The sequence below is a fragment of the Lepidochelys kempii genome, chromosome 17 (genome assembly GCF_965140265.1).
Source record: "Lepidochelys kempii isolate rLepKem1 chromosome 17, rLepKem1.hap2, whole genome shotgun sequence".
Classification (NCBI taxonomy): Eukaryota; Metazoa; Chordata; order Testudines; family Cheloniidae; genus Lepidochelys; species Lepidochelys kempii.
The window spans coordinates 27509903-27537882 of NC_133272.1; positions in this window are offsets into that span (position 1 = coordinate 27509903).

Consider the following 27980-nt stretch of genomic DNA (forward strand, 5'->3'; position numbering starts at 1 on the left):
CTGTTTACAGCTCTTTGCTAGCTCCTGTGCCACTGCAGCTGTCTGTGCCGCTGCCTGACTGGCTGCTGCCTTTATAGGACCCCTCGTCAGTGAAGCCCCGCCCCCTAATCAGGGCTCAGCTTCTCTCCCAGCACAAAGCCCCTCCAAGCCTCTACACATACAGGTACTACCAATACGAAACCAAACACACACATATACCTTCTCCTCCAACAGAACTCCCACTCAAACTCCCGTGTTAACAGCACTGTTTGCTTAGCTGCTGTGCCGCTGCCTGACTGGCTGCTACCTTTATAGGACGCCTAGTCAGTGAAGCCCCGCCCGCTTATCAGGGCTCAGCTTCTCTCGCAGCACAAAGCCTCTACACATACAGATACTACCAATACAAAACCAAACACACACAAACACCTTCTCCTCCAACAGAACTCCCACTCATACTCCCCTGTTTACAGCTCTGTTTGCTAGCTCCTGTGCCGCTGCCTGACTGGCTGCTACCTTTATAGGACCCCTCGTCAGTGAAGCCCCGCCCCCTAATCAGGGCTCAGCTTCGCTCCCAGCACAAAGCCTCTCCAAGCCTCTACACATACAGATACTACCAATACAAAACCAAAAACACACACAAATACCTTCTCCTCCAACAGAACTCCCACTCAACTCCCCTGTTTACACCTCTGTTTGCTAGCTCCTGTACCGCTGCAGCTGTCTGTGTCGCTGCCTGACTGGCTGCTCCCTTTATAGGACCCCTCGTCAGTGAAGCCCCGCCCCCTAATCAGGGCTCAGCTTCTCTCCCAGCACAAAGCCCCTACACATACAGATACCACCAACACAAAACCAAACACACACAAATACCTTCTCCTCGAACAGAACTCCCACTCAAACTCCCCTGTTTACAGCTCTGTTTGCTAGCTCCTGTACCGCTGCAGCTGTCTGTTCCGCTGCCTGACTGGCTGCTCCCTTTATAGGACCCCTAGTCAGTGAAGCCCCGCCCCCTAATCAGGGCTCAGCTTCTCTCGGAGCACAAAGCCCCTACACATACAGATACCACCAATACAAAACCAAACACACACAAATACCTTCTCCTCCAACAGAACTCCCAATCAAACTCCCCTGTTTACAGCTCTGTTTGCTAGCTCCTGTGCCGCAGCAGCTGTCCGTGCCGCCGCCTGACTGGCTGCTCCCTTTATAGGACCCCTAGTCAGTGAAGCCCCGCCCCCTAAGCAGGGCTCAACTTCTCTCCCAGCACAAAGCCCCTACACATACAGATGCTACCAATACAAAACCAAACACACACACAAATGCCTTCTCCTCCAACAGAACTCCCACTCAGACTCCCCTGTTTACAGCTCTGTTTGCTAGCTCCTGTGCCGCTGCCTGACTGGCTGCTACCTTTATAGGACCCCTAGTCAGTGAAGCCCCGCCCCCTAATCAGGGCTCAGCTTCGCTCCCAGCACAAAGCCCCTCCAAGCCTCTACACATACAGATACTACCAATACAAAACCAAACACACACACAAATAGCTTCTCCTCCAACAGAACTCCCACTCAAAGTCCCCTCTTTACAGCTCTGTTTGCTAGCTCCTGTACCGCTGCAGCTGTCTGTGTCGCTGCCTGACTGGCTGCTCCCTTTATAGGACCCCTCGTCAGTGAAGCCCCGCCCCCTAATCAGGGCTCAGCTTCTCTCCCAGCACAAAGCCCCTCCAAGCCTCTACACATACAGATACCACCAATACAAAACCAAACACACACACAAATACCTTCTCCTCCAACAGAACTCCCACTCAAACTCCCCTGTTTACAGCTCTCTTTGCTAGCTCCTGTGCCACTGCAGCTGTCTGTGCCGCTGCCTGACTGGCTGCTGCCTTTATAGAACCCCTAGTCAGTGAAGCCCCGCCCCCTAATCAGGGCTCAGCTTCTCTCCCAGCACAAAGCCCCTACACATACAGATACCACCAACACAAAACCAAACACACACAAATACCTTCTCCTCGAACAGAACTCCCACTCAAACTCCCCTGTTTACAGCTCTGTTTGCTAGCTCCTGTACCGCTGCAGCTGTCTGTGCAGCTGCCTGACTGGCTGCTACCTTTATAGGACCCCTCGTCAGTGAAGCCCCGCCCCCTAATCAGGGCTCAGATTTTCTCCCAGCACAAAGCCCCTCCAAGCCTCTACACATACAGATACTACCAATACGAAACCAAACACACACATATACCTTCTCCTCCAACAGAACTCCCACTCAAACTCCCGTGTTTACAGCACTGTTTGCTAGCTGCTGTGCCGCTGCCTGACTGGCTGCTACCTTTATAGGACGCCTAGTCAGTGAAGCCCCGCCCCCTTATCAGGGCTCAGCTTCTCTCCCAGCACAAAGTCTCTACACATACAGGTACTACCAATACAAAACCAAACACACACAAACACCTTCTCCTCGAACAGAACTCCCACTCATACTCCCCTGTTTACAGCTCTGTTTGCTAGCTCCTGTGCCGCTGCCTGACTGGCTGCTACCTTTATAGGACCACTAGTCAGTGAAGCCCCGCCCCCTAATCAGGGCTCAGCTTCGCTCCCAGCACAAAGCCCCTCCAAGCCTCTACACATACAGATACTACCAATACAAAACCAAACACACACACAAATGCCTTCTCCTCCAACAGAACTCCCTCTCGAACTCCCCTGTTTACAGCTCAGTTTGCTAGCTCCTGTACCGCTGCAGCTGTCTGTGTCGCTGCCTGACTTGCTGCTCCCTTTATAGGACCCCTCGTCAGTGAAGCCCCGCCCCCTAATCAGGGCTCAGCTTCTCTCCCAGCACAAAGCCCCTACACATACAGATACCACCAACACAAAACCAAACACACACAAATACCTTCTCCTCCAACAGAACTCCCACTCAAACTCCCCTGTTTACAGCTCTGTTTGCTAGCTCCTGTACCGCTGCAGCTGTCTGTGCAGCTGCCTGACTGGCTGCTCCCTTTATAGGACCCCTAGTCAGTGAAGCCCCGCCCCCTAATCAGGGCTCAGCTTCTCTCCCAGCACAAAGCCCCTACACATACAGATACTACCAATACAAAACCAAACACACACAAATACCTTCTCCTCCAACAGAACTCCCACTCAAACTCCCCTGTTTACAGCTCTGTTTGCTAGCTCCTGTGCCCCTGGAGCTGTCTGTGACGCTGCCTGACTGGCTGCTACAATCATAGGACCCCTAGTCAGCGAAGCCCCGCCCCCTAATCAGGGCTCAGATTCTCTCCCAGCACAAAGCCTCTACTCATACAGATACTACCAATACAAAACCAAACACACAAATACCTTCTCCTCCAACAGAACTCCCTCTCAAACTCACCTGTTTACAGCTCTGTTTGCTAGCTCCTGTGCCGCTGCAGCTGTCTGTTCCCCTGCCTGACTGGCTGCTCCCTTTATAGGACCCCTAGTCAGTGAAGTCCCGCCCCCTAATCAGGGCTCAGCTTTTCTCCCAGCACAAAGCCCCTACACATACAGATACTACCAATACAAAACCAAACACACACAAATACCTTCTCCTCCAACAGAAGTCCCACTCAAACTCCCCTGTTTACAGCTCTGTTTGCTAGCTCCTGTACCGCTGCAGCTGTCTGTGTTGCTGCCTGACTGGCTGCTCCCTTTATAGGAACCCTCGTCAGTGAAGCCCCGCCCCCTAATCAGGGCTCAGCTTCTCTCCCAGCACAAAGCCCCTCCAAGCCTCTACACATACAGATACCACCAATACAAAACCAAACACACACACAAATGCCTTCTCCTCCAACAGAACTCCCTCTCGAACTCCCCTGTTTACAGCTCAGTTTGCTAGCTCCTGTTCCGCTGCAGTTGTCTGTGCCCCTGCCTGACTGGCTGCTCCCTTTATAGGACCCGTAGTCAGTGAAGCCCCGCCCCCTATTCAGGGCTCAGCTTTTCTCCCAGCACAAAGCCCCTACACATACAGATACTACCAATACAAAACCAAACACACACACAAATACCTTCTCTTCCAACAGAAGTCCCACTCAAACTCCCCTGTTTACAGCTCTGTTTGCTAGCTCCTGTGCCGCTGCCTGACTGGCTGCTACCTTTATAGGACCCCTAGTCAGTGAAGCCCCGCCCCCTAATCAGGGCTCAGCTTCTCTCCCAGCACAAAGCCCCTCCAAGCCTCTACACATACAGATACCAACAATACAAAACCAAACACACACACAAATACCTTCTCCTCCAACAGAACTCCCACTCAAACTCCCCTGTTTACAGCTCTCTTTGCTAGCTCCTGTGCCACTGCAGCTGTCTGTGCCGCTGCCTGACTGGCTGCTGCCTTTATAGGACCCCTCGTCAGTGAAGCCCCGCCCCCTAATCAGGGCTCAGCTTCGCTCCCAGCACAAAGCCCCTCCAAGCCTCTACACATACAGATACCACCAATACAAAACCAAAAACACACACAAATACCTTCTCCTCCAACAGAACTCCCACTCAACTCCCCTGTTTACAGCTCTGTTTGCTAGCTCCTGTACCGCTGCAGCTGTCTGTGTCGCTGCCTGACTGGCTGCTCCCTTTATAGGACCCCTCGTCAGTGAAGCCCCGCCCCCTAATCAGGGCTCAGCTTCTCTCCCAGCACAAAGCCCCTACACATACAGATACCACCAACACAAAACCAAACACACACAAATACCTTCTCCTCCAACAGAACTCCCAATCAAACTCCCCTGTTTACAGCTCTGTTTGCTAGCTCCTGTGCCGCAGCAGCTGTCCGTGCCGCCGCCTGACTGGCTGCTCCCTTTATAGGACCCCTAGTCAGTGAAGCCCGGCCCCCTAAGCAGGGCCCAGCTTCTCTCCCATCACAAAGCCCCTCCAAGCCTAAACACATACAGATAATACCAATACAAAAACACACACAAATACCTTCTCCTCCAAAAGAACTCCCACTCAAACCCCCCTGTTTACAGCTCAGTTTGCTAGCTCCTGTGCCGCTGCAGCTGTCTGTGCCGCTGCCTGACTGGCTGCTCCCTTTATAGGACACCTAGTCAGTGAAGCCCCGCCCCCTAATCAGGGCCCAGCTTCTCTCCCAGCACAAAGCCCCTCCAAGCCTCTACACATACACATAATACCAATACAAAAACACACACAAATACCTTCTCCTCCAACAGAACTCCCACTCAAACTCCCCTGTTCACAGCTCTGTTTGCTAGCTCCTGTGCCGCTGCCTGACTGGCTGCTACCTTTATAGGACCCCTCGTCAGTGAAGCCCCGCCCCCTAATCAGGGCTCAGCTTCTCTCGCAGCACCTAGCCCCTCCAAGCCTCTACACATACAGATACTACCTATACAAAAACACACACAAATACCTTCTCCTCCAACAGAACTCCCACTCAAACTCCCCTGTTCACAGCTCTGTTTGCTAGCTCCTGTGCCGCTGCCTGACTGGCTGCTACCTTTATAGGACCCCTAGTCAGTGAAGCCCCGCCCCCTAATCAGGGCTCAGCTTCTCTCCCAGCACAAAGCCCCTCCAAGCCTCTACACATACAGATAATACCAATACAAAAACACACACAAATACCTTCTCCTCCAACAGAACTCCCACTCAAACTCCCCTGTTTACAGCTCTGTTTGCTAGCTCCTGTGCCGCTGCAGCTGTCTGTTCCGCTGCCTGACTGGCTGCTACCTTTATAGGACCCCTAGTCAGTGAAGCCCCGCCCCCTAATCAGGGTTCAGCTTCTCTCCAAGCACAAAGCCCCGCCAAACCCCTTCACATACAGATACTTCCAATAAAAAACCAAACACACACAAATACCTTCTCCTCCAACAGAACTCCCACTCAAACTCCCCTGCTTACAGGTCTGTTTGCTAGCTCCTGTGCCGCTGCCTGACTGGCTGGTACCTTTATAGGACCCCTAGTCAGTGAAGCCCCGCCCCCTAATCAGGGCTCAGGTTCTCTCCCAGCACAGAGCCCCTCCAAGCCTCTACACATACAGATACTACCAATACAAAACCAAACACACACAAATACCTTCTCCTCCAACAGAACTCCCACTCAAACTCCCCTGTTTACAGCTCTGTTTGCTAGCTCCTGTGCCGCTGCCTGACTGGCTGCTCCCTTTCTAGGACCCCTAATCAGTGAAGCCCCGCCCCCTAATCAGGGCCCAGCTTCTCTCCCAGCACAAAGCCCCTCCAAGCCTCTACACATACAGATAATACCAATACAAAAACACACACAAATACGTTCTCCTCCAACAGAACTCCGACTCAAACGCCCCTGTTCACAGCTCTGTTTGCTAGCTCCTGTGCCACTGCAGCTGTCTGTTCCGCTGCCTGACTGGCTGCTACCTTTATAGGACCCCTAGTCAGTGAAGCCCCGCCCCCTAATCAGGGCCCAGCTTCTCTCCCAGCACAAAGCCCCTCCAAGCCTCTACACATACAGATAATACCAATACAAAAACACACACAAATACTTTCTCCTCCAACAGAACTCCCACTCAAACTCCCCTGTTTACAGGTCTGTTTGCAAGCTCCTATGCCGCTGCCTGACGGGCTGCTACCTTTATAGGACCCCTAGTCAGTGAAGCCCCGCCCCCTAATCAGGGCTCAGCTTCTCTCGCAGCACCTAGCCACTGCAAGCCTCTACACATACAGATACTACCAATACAAAAACACACAAATACCTTCTCCTCCAACAGAACTCCCACTCAAACTCCCCTGTTCACAGCTCTGTTTGCTAGCTCCTGTGCCGCTGCCTGACTGGCTGCTACCTTTATAGGACCCCTAGTCAGTGAAGCCCCGCCCCCTAATCAGGGCTCAGCTTCTCTCGCAGCACCTAGCCACTCCAAGCCTCTACACATACAGATACTACCAATACAAAAACACACACAAATACCTTCTCCTCCAACAGAACTCCCACTCAAACTCCCCTGTTCACAGCTCTGTTTGCTAGCTCCTGTGCCGCTGCAGCTGTCTGTGCCGCTGCCTGACTGGCTGCTACCTTTATAGGACCCCTAGTCAGTGAAGCCCCGCCCCCTAATCAGGGTTCAGCTTCTCTCCAAGCACAAAGCTCCGCCAAACCCCGACACATACAGATACTACCAATAAAAAACCAAACACACACAAATACCATCTCCTCCAACAACTCCCACTCAAACTCCCCTGTTCACAGCTCTGTTTGCTAGCTCCTGTGCCACTGCAGCTGTCTGTGCCGCTGCCTGACTGGCTGCTCCCTTTCTAGGACCCCTAATCAGTGAAGCCCCGCCCCCTAAACAGGGCCCAGCTTCTCTCCCAGCACAAAGCCCCTCCAAGCCTCTACACATACAGGTACTACCAATACAAAAACAGACACAAATACCTTCTCCTCCAACAGAACTCCCACTCAAACTCCCCTGTTTACAGCTCTGTTTGCTAGCTCCTGTGCCGCTGCAGCTGTCTGTTCCGCTGCCTGACTGGCTGCTACCTTTATAGGACCCCTAGTCAGTGAAGCCCCGCCCCCTAATCAGGGTTCAGCTTCTCTCCCAGCACAAAGCCCCTCCAAGCCTCTACATATACAGATACTACCAATACAAAAAACCACACAAATACCTTCTCCTCCAACAGAACTCCCACTCAAACTCCCCTGCTTACAGCTCTGTTTGCTAACTCCTGTGCCGCTGCCTGACTGGCTGCTCCCTTTCTAGGACCCCTAATCAGTGAAGCCCCGCCCCCTAATCAGGGCCCAGCTTCTCTCCCATCACAAAGCCCCTCCAAGCCTAAACACATACAGATAATACCAATACAAAAACACACACAAATACCTTCTCCTCCAAAAGAACTCCCACTCAAACCCCCCTGTTTACAGCTCAGTTTGCTAGCTCCTGTGCCGCTGCCTGACTGGCTGCTACCTTTATAGGACCCCTAGTCAGTGAAGCCCCGCCCCCTAATCAGGGCTCAGCTTCTCTCCCAGCACAAAGCCCCTTCAAGCCTCTACACATACAGATACTACCAATACAAAACCAAACACACACAAATACCTTCTCCTCCAACAGAACTCCCACTCAAACTCCCCTGTTTACAGCTCTGTTTGCTAGCTCCTGTGCCGCTGCAGCTGTCTGTTCCGCTGCCTGACTGGCTGCTACCTTTATAGGACCCCTAGTCAGTGAAGCCCCGCCCCCTAATCAGGGTTCAGCTTCTCTCCAAGCACAAAGCCCCGCCAAACCCCTTCACATACAGATACTTCCAATAAAAAACCAAACACACATAAATACCTTCTCCTCCAACAGAACTCCCACTCAAACTCCCCTGCTTACAGCTCTGTTTGCTAGCTCCTGTGCCGCTGCCTGACTGGCTCCTACCTTTATAGGACCGCTAGTCAGTGAAGCCCCGCCCCCTAATCAGGGCTCAGCTTCTGTCCCAGCACAAAGCCCGTACACAAACAGATACTACCAATACAAAACCGAACACACACAAATACCTTCTCCTCCAACAGAACTCCCACTCAAACTGCCCTGTTTACAGGTCTGTTTGCTAGCTCCTGTGCCGCTGCCTGACTGGCTGGTACCTTTATAGGACCCCTAGTCAGTGAAGCCCCGCCCCCTAATCAGGGCTCAGCTTCTCTCCCAGCACAGAGCCCCTCCAAGCCTCTACACATACAGATACTACCAATACAAAACCAAACACACACAAATACCTTCTCCTCCAACAGAACTCCCACTCAAACTCCCCTGTTTACAGCTCTGTTTGCTAGCTCCTGTGCCGCTGCCTGACTGGCTGCTCCCTTTCTAGGAACCCTAATCAGTGAAGCCCCGCCCCCTAATCAGGGCCCAGCTTCTCTCCCAGCACAAAGCCCCTCCAAGCCTCTACACATACAGATAATACCAATACAAAAACACACACAAATACGTTCTCCTCCAACAGAACTCCCACTCAAACGCCCCTGTTCACAGCTCTGTTTGCTAGCTCCTGTGCCACTGCAGCTGTCTGTTCCGCTGCCTGACTGGCTGCTACCTTTATAGGACCCCTAGTCAGTGAAGCCCCGCCCCCTAATCAGGGCCCAGCTTCTCTCCCAGCACAAAGCCCCTCCAAGCCTCTACACATACAGATAATACCAATACAAAAACACACACAAATACTTTCTCCTCCAACAGAACTCCCACTCAAACTCCCCTGTTTACAGGTCTGTTTGCAAGCTCCTATGCCGCTGCCTGACGGGCTGCTACCTTTATAGGACCCCTAGTCAGTGAAGCCCCGCCCCCTAATCAGGGCTCAGCTTCTCTCGCAGCACCTAGCCACTGCAAGCCTCTACACATACAGATACTACCAATACAAAAACACACAAATACCTTCTCCTCCAACAGAACTCCCACTCAAACTCCCCTGTTCACAGCTCTGTTTGCTAGCTCCTGTGCCGCTGCCTGACTGGCTGCTACCTTTATACGACCCCTAGTCAGTGAAGCCCCGCCCCCTAATCAGGGCTCAGCTTCTCTCACAGCACCTAGCCACTCCAAGCCTCTACACATACAGATACTACCAATACAAAAACACACACAAATACCTTCTCCTCCAACAGAACTCCCACTCAAACTCCCCTGTTCACAGCTCTGTTTGCTAGCTCCTGTGCCGCTGCAGCTGTCTGTGCCGCTGCCTGACTGGCTGCTACCTTTATAGGACCCCTAGTCAGTGAAGCCCCGCCCCCTAATCAGGGTTCAGGTTCTCTCCAAGCACAAAGCTCCGCCAAACCCCGACACATACAGATACTACCAATAAAAAACCAAACACACACAAATACCATCTCCTCCAACAGAACTCCCACTCAAACTCCCCTGTTTACAGCTCTGTTTGTTAGCTCCTGTGCCGCTGCCTGACTGGCAGCTAGCTTTATAGGACCCCTAGTCAGTGAAGCCCCGCCCCCTAATCAGGGCTCAGCTTCTCTCCCAGCACAAAGCCCCTCCAAGCCTCTACACATACAGATAATACCAATACAAAAAAACACACAAATACCTTCTCCTCCAAAAGAACTCCCACTCAAACTCCCCTGCTTACAGCTCTGTTTGCTAGCTCCTGTGCCGCTGCCTGACTGGCTGCTACCTTTATAGGACCGCTAGTCAGTGAAGCCCCGCCCCCTAATCAGGGCTCAGCTTCTGTCCCAGCACAAAGCCCGTACACATACAGATACTACCAATACAAAACCGAACACACACAAATACCTTCTCCTCCAACAGAACTCCCACTCAAACTGCCCTGTTTACAGGTCTGTTTGCTAGCTCCTGTGCCGCTGCCTGACTGGCTGGTACCTTTATAGGACCCCTAGTCAGTGAAGCCCCGCCCCCTAATCAGGGCTCAGCTTCTCTCCCAGCACAAAGCCCCTCCAAGCCTCTACATATACAGATACGACCAATACAAAACCAAACACACACAAATACCTTCTCCTCCAACAGAACTCCCACTCAAACTCCCCTGTTCACAGCTCTGTTTGCTAGCTCCTGTGCCGCTGCCTGACTGGCTGCTACCTTTATAGGACCCCGAGTCAGTGAAGCCCCGCCCCCTAATCAGGGCTCAGCTTCTCTCCCAGCACAAAGCCAGTCCAAGCCTCTACACATACAGATAATACCAATACAAAACCACACACAAATACGTTCTCCTCCAACAGAACTCCCACTCAAACTCCCCTCTTTACAGCTCTGTTTGCTAGCTCCTGTGCCACTGCAGCTGTCTGTGCCGCTCCCTGACTGGCTGCTCCCTTTCTAGGACCCCTAATCAGTGAAGCCCCGCCCCCTAATCAGGGCCCAGCTTCTCTCCCAGCACAAAGCCCCTCCAAGCCTCTACACATACAGATAATACCAATACAAAAACACACATAAATACGTTCTCCTCCAACAGAACTCCCACTCAAACTCCCCTGTTTACAGGTCTGTTTGCTAGCTCCTGTGCCGCTGCCTGACTGGCTGCTACCTTTATAGGACCCCTAGTCAGTGAAGCCCCGCCCCCTAATCAGGGCTCTGCTTCTCTCGCAGCACCTAGCCCCTCCAAGCCTCTACACATACAGATACTACCAATACAAAAACACACACAAATACCTTCTCCTCCAACAGAACTCCCACTCAAACTCCCCTGTTCACAGCTCTGTTTGCTAGCTCCTGTGCCGCTGCCTGACTGGCTGCTACCTTTATAGGACCCCTAGTCAGTGAATCCCCGCCCCCTAATCAGGGCTCAGCTTCTCTCCCAGCACAAAGCCCCTCCAAGCCTCTACATATACAGATACTACCAATACAAAAAAACACACAAATACCTTCTCCTCCAACAGAACTCCCACTCAAACTCCCCTCTTTACAGCTCTGTTTGCTAGCTCCTGTGCCACTGCAGCTGTCTGTGCCGCTGCCTGACTGGCTGCTCCCTTTCTAGGGCCCCTAATCAGTGAAGCCCCGCCCCCTAATCAGGGCCCAGCTTCTCTCCCAGCACAAAGCCCCTCCAAGCCTCTACACATACAGATACTACCAATACAAAACCAAACACACACAAATACCTTCTCCTACAACAGAACTCCCACTCAAACTCCCCTGTTTAGAGCTCTGTTTGCTAGCTCCTGTGCCGCTGCAGCTGTCTGTGCCGCTGCCTGACTGGATGCTAGCTTAATAGGACCCCTAGTCAGTGAAGCCCCGCCCCCTAATCAGGGTTCAGCTTCTCTCCCAGCACAAAGTCCCTTCAAACCTCTACACATACAGGAACTACCAATACAAAAACACACACAAATACCTTCTCCTCCAACAGAACTCCCACTCAAACTCCCCTGCTTACAGCTCTGTTTGCTAGCTCCTGTGCCGCTGCCTGACTGGCTGCTACCTTTATAGGACCCCTAGTCAGTGAAGCCCCGCCCCCTAATCAGGGTTCAGCTTCTCTCCAAGCACAAAGCTCCGCCAAACCCCGACACATACAGATACTACCAATAAAAAACCAAACACACACAAATACCATCTCCTCCAACAACTCCCACTCAAACTCCCCTGTTCACAGCTCTGTTTGCTAGCTCCTGTGCCACTGCAGCTGTCTGTGCCGCTGCCTGACTGGCTGCTACCTTTATAGGACCCCTAGTCAGTGAAGCCCCGCCCCCTAATCAGGGCCCAGCTTCTCTCCCAGCACAAAGCCCCTCCAAGACTCTACACATACAGATAATACCAATACAAAAACACACACAAATACTTTCTCCTCCAGCAGAACTCCCACTCAAACTCCCCTGTTTACAGGTCTGTTTGCTAGCTCCTATGCCGCTGCCTGACGGGCTGCTACCTTTATAGGACCCCTAGTCAGTGAAGCCCCGCCCCCTAATCAGGGCTCAGCTTCTCTCGCAGCACCTCGCCCCTCCAAGGCTCTACACATACAGATACTACCAATACAAAAACACACACAAATACCTTCTCCTCCAACAGAACTCCCACTCAAACTCCCCTGTTCACAGCTCTGTTTGCTAGCTCCTGTGCCGCTGCCTGACTGGCTGCTACCTTTATAGGACCCCTAGTCAGTGAAGCCCCGCCCCTAATCAGGGCTCAGCTTCTCTCACAGCACCTCGCCCCTCCAAGCCTCTACACATACAGATACTACCAATACAAAAACACACACAAATACCTTCTCCTCCAACAGAACTCCCACTCAAACGCCCCTGTTCACAGCTCTGTTTGCTAGCTCCTGTGCCACTGCAGCAGTCTGTTCCGCTGCCTGACTGGCTGCTACCTTTATAGGACCCCTAGTCAGTGAAGCCCCGCCCCCTAATCAGGGCCCAGCTTCTCTCCCAGCACAAAGCCCCTCCAAGCCTCTACACATACAGATAATACCAATACAAAAACACACACAAATACGTTCTCCTCCAACAGAACTCCCACTCAAACTCCCCTGTTTACAGGTCTGTTTGCTAGCTCCTGTGCCGCTGCCTGACTGGCTGCTACCTTTATAGGACCCCTAGTCACTGAAGCCCCGCCCCCTAATCAGGGCTCAGATTCTGTCCCAGCACAAAGCCCGTACACAAACAGATACTACCAATACAAAACCGAACACACACAAATACCTTCTCCTCCAACAGAACTCCCACTCAAACTGCCCTGTTTACAGGTCTGTTTGCTAGCTCCTGTGCCGCTGCCTGACTGGCTGGTACCTTTATAGGACCCCTAGTCAGTGAAGCCCCGCCCCCTAATCAGGGCTCAGCTACTCTCCCAGCACAGAGCCCCTCCAAGCCTCTACACATACAGGTACTCCCAATAAAAAACCAAACACACACAAATACCATCTCCTCCAACAACTCCCACTCAAACTCCCCTGTTTACAGCTCTGTTTGCTAGCTCCTGTGCCGCTGCCTGACTGGCTGCTACCTTTATAGGACCCCTAGTCAGTGAAGCCCCGCCCCCTAATCAGGGCTCAGCTTCTCTCCCAGCACAAAGCCCCTCCAAGCCTCTACACATACAGATAATACCAATACAAAAACACACACAAATACGTTCTCCTCCAACAGAACTCCCACTCAAACTCCCCTGTTTACAGGTCTGTTTGCTAGCTCCTGTGCCGCTGCCTGACTGGCTGGTACCTTTATAGGACCCCTAGTCAGTGAAGCCCCGCCCCCTAATCAGGGCTCAGCTTCTCTCCCAGCACAAAGCCCCTCCAAGCCTCTACACATACAGATAATACCAATACAAAAACACACACAAATACCTTCTCCTCCAACAGAACTCCCACTCAAACTCCCCTCTTTACAGCTCTGTTTGCTAGCTCCTGTGCCACTGCAGCTGTCTGTGCCGCTGCCTGACTGGCTGCTCCCTTTCTAGGACCCCTAATCAGTGAAGCCCCGCCCCCTAATCAGGGCCCAGCTTCTCTCCCAGCACAAAGCCCCTCCAAGCCTCTACACATACAAATACCAATACAAAAACACACACAAATACCTTCTCCTCCAACAGAACTCCCACTCAAACGCCCCTGTTCACAGCTCTGTTTGCTAGCTCCTGTGCCACTGAAGCTGTCTGTTCCGCTGCCTGACTGGCTGCTACCTTTATAGGACCCCTAGTCAGTGAAGCCCCGCCCCCTAATCAGGGCTCAGCTTCTCTCCCAGCACAAAGCCCCTCCAAGCCTCTACATATACAGATACTACCAATACAAAAAAACACACAAATACGTTCTCCTCCAACAGAACTCCCACTCAAACGCCCCTGTTCACAGCTCTGTTTGCTAGCTCCTGTGCCACTGCAGCTGTCTGTTCCGCTGCCTGACTGGCTGCTACCTTTATAGGACCCCTAGTCAGTGAAGCCCCGCCCCCTAATCAGGGCTCAGCTTCTCTCCCAGCACAAAGCCCCTCCAAGCCTCTACATACACAGATACTACCAATACAAAAAAACACACAAATACGTTCTCCTCCAACAGAACTCCCACTCAAACGCCCCTGTTCACAGCTCTGTTTGCTAGCTCCTGTGCCACTGCAGCTGTCTGTTCCGCTGCCTGACTGGCTGCTACCTTTATAGGACCCCTAGTCAGTGAAGCCCCGCCCCCTAATCAGGGCCCAGCTTCTCTCCCAGCACAAAGCCCCTCCAAGCCTCTACACATACAGATAATACCAATACAAAAACACATACAAATACTTTCTCCTCCAACAGAACTCCCACTCAAACTCCCCTGTTTACAGGTCTGTTTGCAAGCTCCTATGCCGCTGCCTGACGGGCTGCTACCTTTATAGGACCCCTAGTCAGTGAAGCCCCGCCCCCTAATCAGGGCTCAGCTTCTCTCGCAGCACCTAGCCACTGCAAGCCTCTACACATACAGATACTACCAATACAAAAACACACACAAATACCTTCTCCTCCAACAGAACTCCCACTCAAACTCCCCTGTTCACAGCTCTGTTTGCTAGCTCCTGTGCCGCTGCCTGACTGGCTGCTACCTTTATAGGACCCCTAGTCAGTGAAGCCCCGCCCCCTAATCAGGGCTCAGCTTCTCTCGCAGCACCTAGCCACTCCAAGCCTCTACACATACAGATACTACCAATACAAAAACACACACAAATACCTTCTCCTCCAACAGAACTCCCACTCAAACTCCCCTGTTCACAGCTCTGTTTGCTAGCTCCTGTGCCGCTGCCTGACTGGCTGCTACCTTTATAGGACCCCTAGTCAGTGAAGCCCCGCCCCCTAATCAGTTCTCAGCTTCTCTCCCAGCACAAAGCCCCTCCAAGCCTCTACATATACAGATACTACCAATACAAAAAAACACACAAATACCTTCTCCTCCAACAGAACTCCCACTCAAACTCCCCTGTTCACAGCTCTGTTTGCTAGCTCCTGTGCCACTGCAGCTGTCTGTGCCGCTGCCTGACTGGCTGCTACCTTTATAGGACCCCTAGTCAGTGAAGCCCCGCCCCTAATCAGGGCTCAGCTTCTCTCACAGCACATAGCCCCTCCAAGCCTCTACACATACAGATAATACCAATACAAAAACACACACAAATACCTTCTCCTCCAACAGAACTCCCACTCAAACGCCCCTGTTCACAGCTCTGTTTGCTAGCTCCTGTGCCACTGCAGCTGTCTGTTCCGCTGCCTGACTGGCTGCTACCTTTATAGGACCCCTAGTCAGTGAAGCCCCGCCCCCTAATCAGGGCTCAGCTTCTCTCCCAGCACAAAGCCCCTCCAAGCCTCTACACATACAGATACTACCAATACAAAACCAAACACACACAAATACCTTCTCGTCCAACAGAACTCCCACTCAAACTCCCCTGTTTAGAGCTCTGTTTGCTAGCTCCTGTGCCGCTGCCTGACAGGCAGCTAGCTTTATAGGACCCCTAGTCAGTGGAGCCCCGCCCCCTAATCAGGGCTCAGCTTCTCTCCCAGCACAAAGCCCCTCCAAGCCTCTACACATACAGATACTACCAATACAAAAACACACACAAATACGTTCTCCTCCAACAGAACTCCCACTCAAACTCCCCTGTTTACAGGTCTGTTTGCTAGCTCCTGTGCCGCTGCCTGACTGGCTGCTACCTTTATAGGACCCCTAGTCACTGAAGCCCCGCCCCCAAACCAGGGCTCAGCTTCTCTCCCAGCACAAAGCCCCTCCAAGCCTCTACACATACAGATACTACCAATACAAAACCAAACACACACACAAACACCTTCTCCTCCAACAGAACTCCCACTCATACTCCCCTGTTTACAGCTCTGTTTGCTAGCTCCTATGCCGCTGCCTGACTGGCTGCTACCTTTATAGGACCCCTCGTCAGTGAAGCCCCGCCCCCTAATCAGGGCTCAGCTTCGCTCCCAGCACAAAGCCCCTCCAAGCCTCTACACATACAGATACTACCAATACGAAACCAAAAACACACACAAATACCTTCTCCTCCAACAGAACTCCCACTCAACTCCCCTGTTTACAGCTCTGTTTGCTAGCTCCTGTACCGCTGCAGCTGTCTGTGTCGCTGCCTGACTGGCTGCTCCCTTTATAGGACCCCTCGTCAGTGAAGCCCCGCCCCCTAATCAGGGCTCAGCTTCTCTCCCAGCACAAAGCCCCTACACATACAGATACCACCAACACAAAACCAAACACACACAAATACCTTCTCCTCGAACAGAACTCCCACTCAAACTCCCCTGTTTACAGCTCTGTTTGCTAGCTCCTGTACCGCTGCAGCTGTCTGTGCAGCTGCCTGACTGGCTGCTCCCTTTATAGGACCCCTAGTCAGTGAAGCCCCGCCCCCTAATCAGGGCTCAGCTTCTCTCGGAGCACAAAGCCCCTACACATACAGATACCACCAATACAAAACCAAACACACACAAATACCTTCTCCTCCAACAGAACTCCCAATCAAACTCCCCTGTTTACAGCTCTGTTTGCTAGCTCCTGTGCCGCAGCAGCTGTCCGTGCCGCCGCCTGACTGGCTGCTCCCTTTATAGGACCCCTAGTCAGTGAAGCCCCGCCCCCTAAGCAGGGCTCAACTTCTCTCCCAGCACAAAGCCCCTACACATACAGATGCTACCAATACAAAACCAAACACACACACAAATGCCTTCTCCTCCAACAGAACTCCCACTCAGACTCCCCTGTTTACAGCTCTGTTTGCTAGCTCCTGTGCCGCTGCCTGACTGGCTGCTACCTTTATAGGACCCCTAGTCAGTAAAGCCCCGCCCCCTAATCAGGGCTCAGCTTCGCTCCCAGCACAAAGCCCCTCCAAGCCTCTACACATACAGATACTACCAATACAAAACCAAACACACACACAAATAGCTTCTCCTCCAACAGAACTCCCACTCAAAGTCCCCTCTTTACAGCTCTGTTTGCTAGCTCCTGTACCGCTGCAGCTGTCTGTGTCGCTGCCTGACTGGCTGCTCCCTTTATAGGACCCCTCGTCAGTGAAGCCCCGCCCCCTAATCAGGGCTCAGCTTCTCTCCCAGCACAAAGCCCCTCCAAGCCTCTACACATACAGATACCACCAATACAAAACCAAACACACACACAAATACCTTCTCCTCCAACAGAACTCCCACTCAAACTCCCCTGTTTACAGCTCTCTTTGCTAGCTCCTGTGCCACTGCAGCTGTCTGTGCCGCTGCCTGACTGGCTGCTGCCTTTATAGAACCCCTAGTCAGTGAAGCCCCGCCCCCTAATCAGGGCTCAGCTTCTCTCCCAGCACAAAGCCCCTACACATACAGATACCACCAACACAAAACCAAACACACACAAATACCTTCTCCTCGAACAGAACTCCCACTCAAACTCCCCTGTTTACAGCTCTGTTTGCTAGCTCCTGTACCGCTGCAGCTGTCTGTGCAGCTGCCTGACTGGCTGCTACCTTTATAGGACCCCTCGTCAGTGAAGCCCCGCCCCCTAATCAGGGCTCAGATTTTCTCCCAGCACAAAGCCCCTCCAAGCCTCTACACATACAGATACTACCAATACGAAACCAAACACACACATATAACTTCTCCTCCAACAGAACTCCCACTCAAACTCCCGTGTTTACAGCACTGTTTGCTAGCTGCTGTGCCGCTGCCTGACTGGCTGCTACCTTTATAGGACGCCTAGTCAGTGAAGCCCCGCCCCCTTATCAGGGCTCAGCTTCTCTCCCAGCACAAAGTCTCTACACATACAGGTACTACCAATACAAAACCAAACACACACAAACACCTTCTCCTCGAACAGAACTCCCACTCATACTCCCCTGTTTACAGCTCTGTTTGCTAGCTCCTGTGCCGCTGCCTGACTGGCTGCTACCTTTATAGGACCACTAGTCAGTGAAGCCCCGCCCCCTAATCAGGGCTCAGCTTCGCTCCCAGCACAAAGCCCCTCCAAGCCTCTACACATACAGATACTACCAATACAAAACCAAACACACACACAAATGCCTTCTCCTCCAACAGAACTCCCTCTCGAACTCCCCTGTTTACAGCTCAGTTTGCTAGCTCCTGTACCGCTGCAGCTGTCTGTGTCGCTGCCTGACTTGCTGCTCCCTTTATAGGACCCCTCGTCAGTGAAGCCCCGCCCCCTAATCAGGGCTCAGCTTCTCTCCCAGCACAAAGCCCCTACACATACAGATACCACCAACACAAAACCAAACACACACAAATACCTTCTCCTCCAACAGAACTCCCACTCAAACTCCCCTGTTTACAGCTCTGTTTGCTAGCTCCTGTACCGCTGCAGCTGTCTGTGCAGCTGCCTGACTGGCTGCTCCCTTTATAGGACCCCTAGTCAGTGAAGCCCCGCCCCCTAATCAGGGCTCAGCTTCTCTCCCAGCACAAAGCCCCTACACATACAGATACTACCAATACAAAACCAAACACACACAAATACCTTCTCCTCCAACAGAACTCCCACTCAAACTCCCCTGTTTACAGCTCTGTTTGCTAGCTCCTGTGCCCCTGGAGCTGTCTGTGACGCTGCCTGACTGGCTGCTACAATCATAGGACCCCTAGTCAGCGAAGCCCCGCCCCCTAATCAGGGCTCAGATTCTCTCCCAGCACAAAGCCTCTACTCATACAGATACTACCAATACAAAACCAAACACACAAATACCTTCTCCTCCAACAGAACTCCCTCTCAAACTCACCTGTTTACAGCTCTGTTTGCTAGCTCCTGTGCCGCTGCAGCTGTCTGTTCCCCTGCCTGACTGGCTGCTCCCTTTATAGGACCCCTAGTCAGTGAAGTCCCGCCCCCTAATCAGGGCTCAGCTTTTCTCCCAGCACAAAGCCCCTACACATACAGATACTACCAATACAAAACCAAACACACACAAATACCTTCTCCTCCAACAGAAGTCCCACTCAAACTCCCCTGTTTACATCTCTGTTTGCTAGCTCCTGTACCGCTGCAGCTGTCTGTGTTGCTGCCTGACTGGCTGCTCCCTTTATAGGAACCCTCGTCAGTGAAGCCCCGCCCCCTAATCAGGGCTCAGCTTCTCTCCCAGCACAAAGCCCCTCCAAGCCTCTACACATACAGATACCACCAATACAAAACCAAACACACACACAAATGCCTTCTCCTCCAACAGAACTCCCTCTCGAACTCCCCTGTTTACAGCTCAGTTTGCTAGCTCCTGTTCCGCTCCAGTTGTCTGTGCCCCTGCCTGACTGGCTGCTCCCTTTATAGGACCCGTAGTCAGTGAAGCCCCGCCCCCTATTCAGGGCTCAGCTTTTCTCCCAGCACAAAGCCCCTACACATACAGATACTACCAATACAAAACCAAACACACACACAAATACCTTCTCTTCCAACAGAAGTCCCACTCAAACTCCCCTGTTTACAGCTCTGTTTGCTAGCTCCTGTGCCGCTGCCTGACTGGCTGCTACCTTTATAGGACCCCTAGTCAGTGAAGCCCCGCCCCCTAATCAGGGCTCAGCTTCTCTCCCAGCACAAAGCCCCTCCAAGCCTCTACACATACAGATACCAACAATACAAAACCAAACACACACACAAATACCTTCTCCTCCAACAGAACTCCCACTCAAACTCCCCTGTTTACAGCTCTCTTTGCTAGCTCCTGTGCCACTGCAGCTGTCTGTGCCGCTGCCTGACTGGCTGCTGCCTTTATAGGACCCCTCGTCAGTGAAGCCCCGCCCCCTAATCAGGGCTCAGCTTCGCTCCCAGCACAAAGCCCCTCCAAGCCTCTACACATACAGATACTACCAATACAAAACCAAAAACACACACAAATACCTTCTCCTCCAACAGAACTCCCACTCAACTCCCCTGTTTACAGCTCTGTTTGCTAGCTCCTGTACCGCTGCAGCTGTCTGTGTCGCTGCCTGACTGGCTGCTCCCTTTATAGGACCCCTCGTCAGTGAAGCCCCGCCCCCTAATCAGGGCTCAGCTTCTCTCCCAGCACAAAGCCCCTACACATACAGATACCACCAACACAAAACCAAACACACACAAATACCTTCTCCTCCAACAGAACTCCCAATCAAACTCCCCTGTTTACAGCTCTGTTTGCTAGCTCCTGTGCCGCAGCAGCTGTCCGTGCCGCCGCCTGACTGGCTGCTCCCTTTATAGGACCCCTAGTCAGTGAAGCCCGGCCCCCTAAGCAGGGCCCAGCTTCTCTCCCATCACAAAGCCCCTCCAAGCCTAAACACATACAGATAATACCAATACAAAAACACACACAAATACCTTCTCCTCCAAAAGAACTCCCACTCAAACCCCCCTGTTTACAGCTCAGTTTGCTAGCTCCTGTGCCGCTGCAGCTGTCTGTGCCGCTGCCTGACTGGCTGCTCCCTTTATAGGACACCTAGTCAGTGAAGCCCCGCCCCCTAATCAGGGCCCAGCTTCTCTCCCAGCACAAAGCCCCTCCAAGCCTCTACACATACACATAATACCAATACAAAAACACACACAAATACCTTCTCCTCCAACAGAACTCCCACTCAAACTCCCCTGTTCACAGCTCTGTTTGCTAGCTCCTGTGCCGCTGCCTGACTGGCTGCTACCTTTATAGGACCCCTCGTCAGTGAAGCCCCGCCCCCTAATCAGGGCTCAGCTTCTCTCGCAGCACCTAGCCCCTCCAAGCCTCTACACATACAGATACTACCAATACAAAAACACACACAAATACCTTCTCCTCCAACAGAACTCCCACTCAAACTCCCCTGTTCACAGCTCTGTTTGCTAGCTCCTGTGCCGCTGCCTGACTGGCTGCTACCTTTATAGGACCCCTAGTCAGTGAAGCCCCGCCCCCTAATCAGGGCTCAGCTTCTCTCCCAGCACAAAGCCCCTCCAAGCCTCTACACATACAGATAATACCAATACAAAAACACACACAAATACCTTCTCCTCCAACAGAACTCCCACTCAAACTCCCCTGTTTACAGCTCTGTTTGCTAGCTCCTGTGCCGCTGCAGCTGTCTGTTCCGCTGCCTGACTGGCTGCTACCTTTATAGGACCCCTAGTCAGTGAAGCCCCGCCCCCTAATCAGGGTTCAGCTTCTCTCCAAGCACAAAGCCCCGCCAAACCCCTTCACATACAGATACTTCCAATAAAAAACCAAACACACACAAATACCTTCTCCTCCAACAGAACTCCCACTCAAACTCCCCTGCTTACAGGTCTGTTTGCTAGCTCCTGTGCCGCTGCCTGACTGGCTGGTACCTTTATAGGACCCCTAGTCAGTGAAGCCCCGCCCCCTAATCAGGGCTCAGCTTCTCTCCCAGCACAGAGCCCCTCCAAGCCTCTACACATACAGATACTACCAATACAAAACCAAACACACACAAATACCTTCTCCTCCAACAGAACTCCCACTCAAACTCCCCTGTTTACAGCTCTGTTTGCTAGCTCCTGTGCCGCTGCCTGACTGGCTGCTCCCTTTCTAGGACCCCTAATCAGTGAAGCCCCGCCCCCTAATCAGGGCCCAGCTTCTCTCCCAGCACAAAGCCCCTCCAAGCCTCTACACATACAGATAATACCAATACAAAAACACACACAAATACGTTCTCCTCCAACAGAACTCCGACTCAAACGCCCCTGTTCACAGCTCTGTTTGCTAGCTCCTGTGCCACTGCAGCTGTCTGTTCCGCTGCCTGACTGGCTGCTACCTTTATAGGACCCCTAGTCAGTGAAGCCCCGCCCCCTAATCAGGGCCCAGCTTCTCTCCCAGCACAAAGCCCCTCCAAGCCTCTACACATACAGATAATACCAATACAAAAACACACACAAATACTTTCTCCTCCAACAGAACTCCCACTCAAACTCCCCTGTTTACAGGTCTGTTTGCAAGCTCCTATGCCGCTGCCTGACGGGCTGCTACCTTTATAGGACCCCTAGTCAGTGAAGCCCCGCCCCCTAATCAGGGCTCAGCTTCTCTCGCAGCACCTAGCCACTGCAAGCCTCTACACATACAGATACTACCAATACAAAAACACACAAATACCTTCTCCTCCAACAGAACTCCCACTCAAACTCCCCTGTTCACAGCTCTGTTTGCTAGCTCCTGTGCCGCTGCCTGACTGGCTGCTACCTTTATAGGACCCCTAGTCAGTGAAGCCCCGCCCCCTAATCAGGGCTCAGCTTCTCTCGCAGCACCTAGCCACTCCAAGCCTCTACACATACAGATACTACCAATACAAAAACACACACAAATACCTTCTCCTCTTACAGAACTCCCACTCAAACTCCCCTGTTCACAGCTCTGTTTGCTAGCTCCTGTGCCGCTGCAGCTGTCTGTGCCGCTGCCTGACTGGCTGCTACCTTTATAGGACCCCTAGTCAGTGAAGCCCCGCCCCCTAATCAGGGTTCAGCTTCTCTCCAAGCACAAAGCTCCGCCAAACCCCGACACATACAGATACTACCAATAAAAAACCAAACACACACAAATACCATCTCCTCCAACAACTCCCACTCAAACTCCCCTGTTCACAGCTCTGTTTGCTAGCTCCTGTGCCACTGCAGCTGTCTGTGCCGCTGCCTGACTGGCTGCTCCCTTTCTAGGACCCCTAATCAGTGAAGCCCCGCCCCCTAAACAGGGCCCAGCTTCTCTCCCAGCACAAAGCCCCTCCAAGCCTCTACACATACAGGTACTACCAATACAAAAACAGACACAAATACCTTCTCCTCCAACAGAACTCCCACTCAAACTCCCCTGTTTACAGCTCTGTTTGCTAGCTCCTGTGCCGCTGCAGCTGTCTGTTCCGCTGCCTGACTGGCTGCTACCTTTATAGGACCCCTAGTCAGTGAACCCCGCCCCCTAATCAGGGTTCAGCTTCTCTCCCAGCACAAAGCCCCTCCAAGCCTCTACATATACAGATACTACCAATACAAAAAACCACACAAATACCTTCTCCTCCAACAGAACTCCCACTCAAACTCCCCTGCTTACAGCTCTGTTTGCTAGCTCCTGTGCCGCTGCCTGACTGGCTGCTCCCTTTCTAGGACCCCTAATCAGTGAAGCCCCGCCCCCTAATCAGGGCCCAGCTTCTCTCCCATCACAAAGCCCCTCCAAGCCTAAACACATACAGATAATACCAATACAAAAACACACACAAATACCTTCTCCTCCAAAAGAACTCCCACTCAAACCCCCCTGTTTACAGCTCAGTTTGCTAGCTCCTGTGCCGCTGCCTGACTGGCTGCTACCTTTATAGGACCCCTAGTCAGTGAAGCCCCGCCCCCTAATCAGGGCTCAGCTTCTCTCCCAGCACAAAGCCCCTTCAAGCCTCTACACATACAGATACTACCAATACAAAACCAAACACACACAAATACCTTCTCCTCCAACAGAACTCCCACTCAAACTCCCCTGTTTACAGCTCTGTTTGCTAGCTCCTGTGCCGCTGCAGCTGTCTGTTCCGCTGCCTGACTGGCTGCTACCTTTATAGGACCCCTAGTCAGTGAAGCCCCGCCCCCTAATCAGGGTTCAGCTTCTCTCCAAGCACAAAGCCCCGCCAAACCCCTTCACATACAGATACTTCCAATAAAAAACCAAACACACATAAATACCTTCTCCTCCAACAGAACTCCCACTCAAACTCCCCTGCTTACAGCTCTGTTTGCTAGCTCCTGTGCCGCTGCCTGACTGGCTCCTACCTTTATAGGACCGCTAGTCAGTGAAGCCCCGCCCCCTAATCAGGGCTCAGCTTCTGTCCCAGCACAAAGCCCGTACACAAACAGATACTACCAATACAAAACCGAACACACACAAATACCTTCTCCTCCAACAGAACTCCCACTCAAACTGCCCTGTTTACAGGTCTGTTTGCTAGCTCCTGTGCCGCTGCCTGACTGGCTGGTACCTTTATAGGACCCCTAGTCAGTGAAGCCCCGCCCCCTAATCAGGGCTCAGCTTCTCTCCCAGCACAGAGCCCCTCCAAGCCTCTACACATACAGATACTACCAATACAAAAACACACACAAATACGTTCTCCTCCAACAGAACTCCCACTCAAACGCCCCTGTTCACAGCTCTGTTTGCTAGCTCCTGTGCCACTGCAGCTGTCTGTTCCGCTGCCTGACTGGCTGCTACCTTTATAGGACCCCTAGTCAGTGAAGCCCCGCCCCCTAATCAGGGCCCAGCTTCTCTCCCAGCACAAAGCCCCTCCAAGCCTCTACACATACAGATAATACCAATACAAAAACACACACAAATACTTTCTCCTCCAACAGAACTCCCACTCAAACTCCCCTGTTTACAGGTCTGTTTGCAAGCTCCTATGCCGCTGCCTGACGGGCTGCTACCTTTATAGGACCCCTAGTCAGTGAAGCCCCGCCCCCTAATCAGGGCTCAGCTTCTCTCGCAGCACCTAGCCACTGCAAGCCTCTACACATACAGATACTACCAATACAAAAACACACAAATACCTTCTCCTCCAACAGAACTCCCACTCAAACTCCCCTGTTCACAGCTCTGTTTGCTAGCTCCTGTGCCGCTGCCTGACTGGCTGCTACCTTTATACGACCCCTAGTCAGTGAAGCCCCGCCCCCTAATCAGGGCTCAGCTTCTCTCACAGCACCTAGCCACTCCAAGCCTCTACACATACAGATACTACCAATACAAAAACACACACAAATACCTTCTCCTCCAACAGAACTCCCACTCAAACTCCCCTGTTCACAGCTCTGTTTGCTAGCTCCTGTGCCGCTGCAGCTGTCTGTGCCGCTGCCTGACTGGCTGCTACCTTTATAGGACCCCTAGTCAGTGAAGCCCCGCCCCCTAATCAGGGTTCAGATTCTCTACAAGCACAAAGCTCCGCCAAACCCCGACACATACAGATACTACCAATAAAAAACCAAACACACACAAATACCATCTCCTCCAACAGAACTCCCACTCAAACTCCCCTGTTTACAGCTCTGTTTGTTAGCTCCTGTGCCGCTGCCTGACTGGCAGCTAGCTTTATAGGACCCCTAGTCAGTGAAGCCCCGCCCCCTAATCAGGGCTCAGCTTCTCTCCCAGCACAAAGCCCCTCCAAGCCTCTACACATACAGATAATACCAATACAAAAAAACACACAAATACCTTCTCCTCCAAAAGAACTCCCACTCAAACTCCCCTGCTTACAGCTCTGTTTGCTAGCTCCTGTGATGCTGCCTGACTGGCTGCTACCTTTATAGGACCGCTAGTCAGTGAAGCCCCGCCCCCTAATCAGGGCTCAGCTTCTGTCCCAGCACAAAGCCCGTACACATACAGATACTACCAATACAAAACCGAACACACACAAATACCTTCTCCTCCAACAGAACTCCCACTCAAACTGCCCTGTTTACAGGTCTGTTTGCTAGCTCCTGTGCCGCTGCCTGACTGGCTGGTACCTTTATAGGACCCCTAGTCAGTGAAGCCCCGCCCCCTAATCAGGGCTCAGCTTCTCTCCCAGCACAAAGCCCCTCCAAGCCTCTACATATACAGATACGACCAATACAAAACCAAACACACACAAATACCTTCTCCTCCAACAGAACTCCCACTCAAACTCCCCTGTTCACAGCTCTGTTTGCTAGCTCCTGTGCCGCTGCCTGACTGGCTGCTACCTTTATAGGACCCCGAGTCAGTGAAGCCCCGCCCCCTAATCAGGGCTCAGCTTCTCTCCCAGCACAAAGCCAGTCCAAGCCTCTACACATACAGATAATACCAATACAAAACCACACACAAATACGTTCTCCTCCAACAGAACTCCCACTCAAACTCCCCTCTTTACAGCTCTGTTTGCTAGCTCCTGTGCCACTGCAGCTGTCTGTGCCGCTCCCTGACTGGCTGCTCCCTTTCTAGGACCCCTAATCAGTGAAGCCCCGCCCCCTAATCAGGGCCCAGCTTCTCTCCCAGCACAAAGCCCCTCCAAGCCTCTACACATACAGATAATACCAATACAAAAACACACATAAATACGTTCTCCTCCAACAGAACTCCCACTCAAACTCCCCTGTTTACAGGTCTGTTTGCTAGCTCCTGTGCCGCTGCCTGACTGGCTGCTACCTTTATAGGACCCCTAGTCAGTGAAGCCCCGCCCCCTAATCAGGGCTCTGCTTCTCTCGCAGCACCTAGCCCCTCCAAGCCTCTACACATACAGATACTACCAATACAAAAACACACACAAATACCTTCTCCTCCAACAGAACTCCCACTCAAACTCCCCTGTTCACAGCTCTGTTTGCTAGCTCCTGTGCCGCTGCCTGACTGGCTGCTACCTTTATAGGACCCCTAGTCAGTGAATCCCCGCCCCCTAATCAGGGCTCAGCTTCTCTCCCAGCACAAAGCCCCTCCAAGCCTCTACATATACAGATACTACCAATACAAAAAAACACACAAATACCTTCTCCTCCAACAGAACTCCCACTCAAACTCCCCTCTTTACAGCTCTGTTTGCTAGCTCCTGTGCCACTGCAGCTGTCTGTGCCGCTGCCTGACTGGCTGCTCCCTTTCTAGGGCCCCTAATCAGTGAAGCCCCGCCCCCTAATCAGGGCCCAGCTTCTCTCCCAGCACAAAGCCCCTCCAAGCCTCTACACATACAGATACTACCAATACAAAACCAAACACACACAAATACCTTCTCCTACAACAGAACTCCCACTCAAACTCCCCTGTTTAGAGCTCTGTTTGCTAGCTCCTGTGCCGCTGCAGCTGTCTGTGCCGCTGCCTGACTGGATGCTAGCTTAATAGGACCCCTAGTCAGTGAAGCCCCGCCCCCTAATCAGGGTTCAGCTTCTCTCCCAGCACAAAGTCCCTTCAAACCTCTACACATACAGGAACTACCAATACAAAAACACACACAAATACCTTCTCCTCCAACAGAACTCCCACTCAAACTCCCCTGCTTACAGCTCTGTTTGCTAGCTCCTGTGCCGCTGCCTGACTGGCTGCTACCTTTATAGGACCCCTAGTCAGTGAAGCCCCGCCCCCTAATCAGGGTTCAGCTTCTCTCCAAGCACAAAGCTCCGCCAAACCCCGACACATACAGATACTACCAATAAAAAACCAAACACACACAAATACCATCTCCTCCAACAACTCCCACTCAAACTCCCCTGTTCACAGCTCTGTTTGCTAGCTCCTGTGCCACTGCAGCTGTCTGTGCCGCTGCCTGACTGGCTGCTACCTTTATAGGACCCCTAGTCAGTGAAGCCCCGCCCCCTAATCAGGGCCCAGCTTCTCTCCCAGCACAAAGCCCCTCCAAGACTCTACACATACAGATAATACCAATACAAAAACACACACAAATACTTTCTCCTCCAACAGAACTCCCACTCAAACTCCCCTGTTTACAGGTCTGTTTGCTAGCTCCTATGCCGCTGCCTGACGGGCTGCTACCTTTATAGGACCCCTAGTCAGTGAAGCCCCGCCCCCTAATCAGGGCTCAGCTTCTCTCGCAGCACCTCGCCCCTCCAAGGCTCTACACATACAGATACTACCAATACAAAAACACACACAAATACCTTCTCCTCCAACAGAACTCCCACTCAAACTCCCCTGTTCACAGCTCTGTTTGCTAGCTCCTGTGCCGCTGCCTGACTGGCTGCTACCTTTATAGGACCCCTAGTCAGTGAAGCCCCGCCCCTAATCAGGGCTCAGCTTCTCTCACAGCACCTCGCC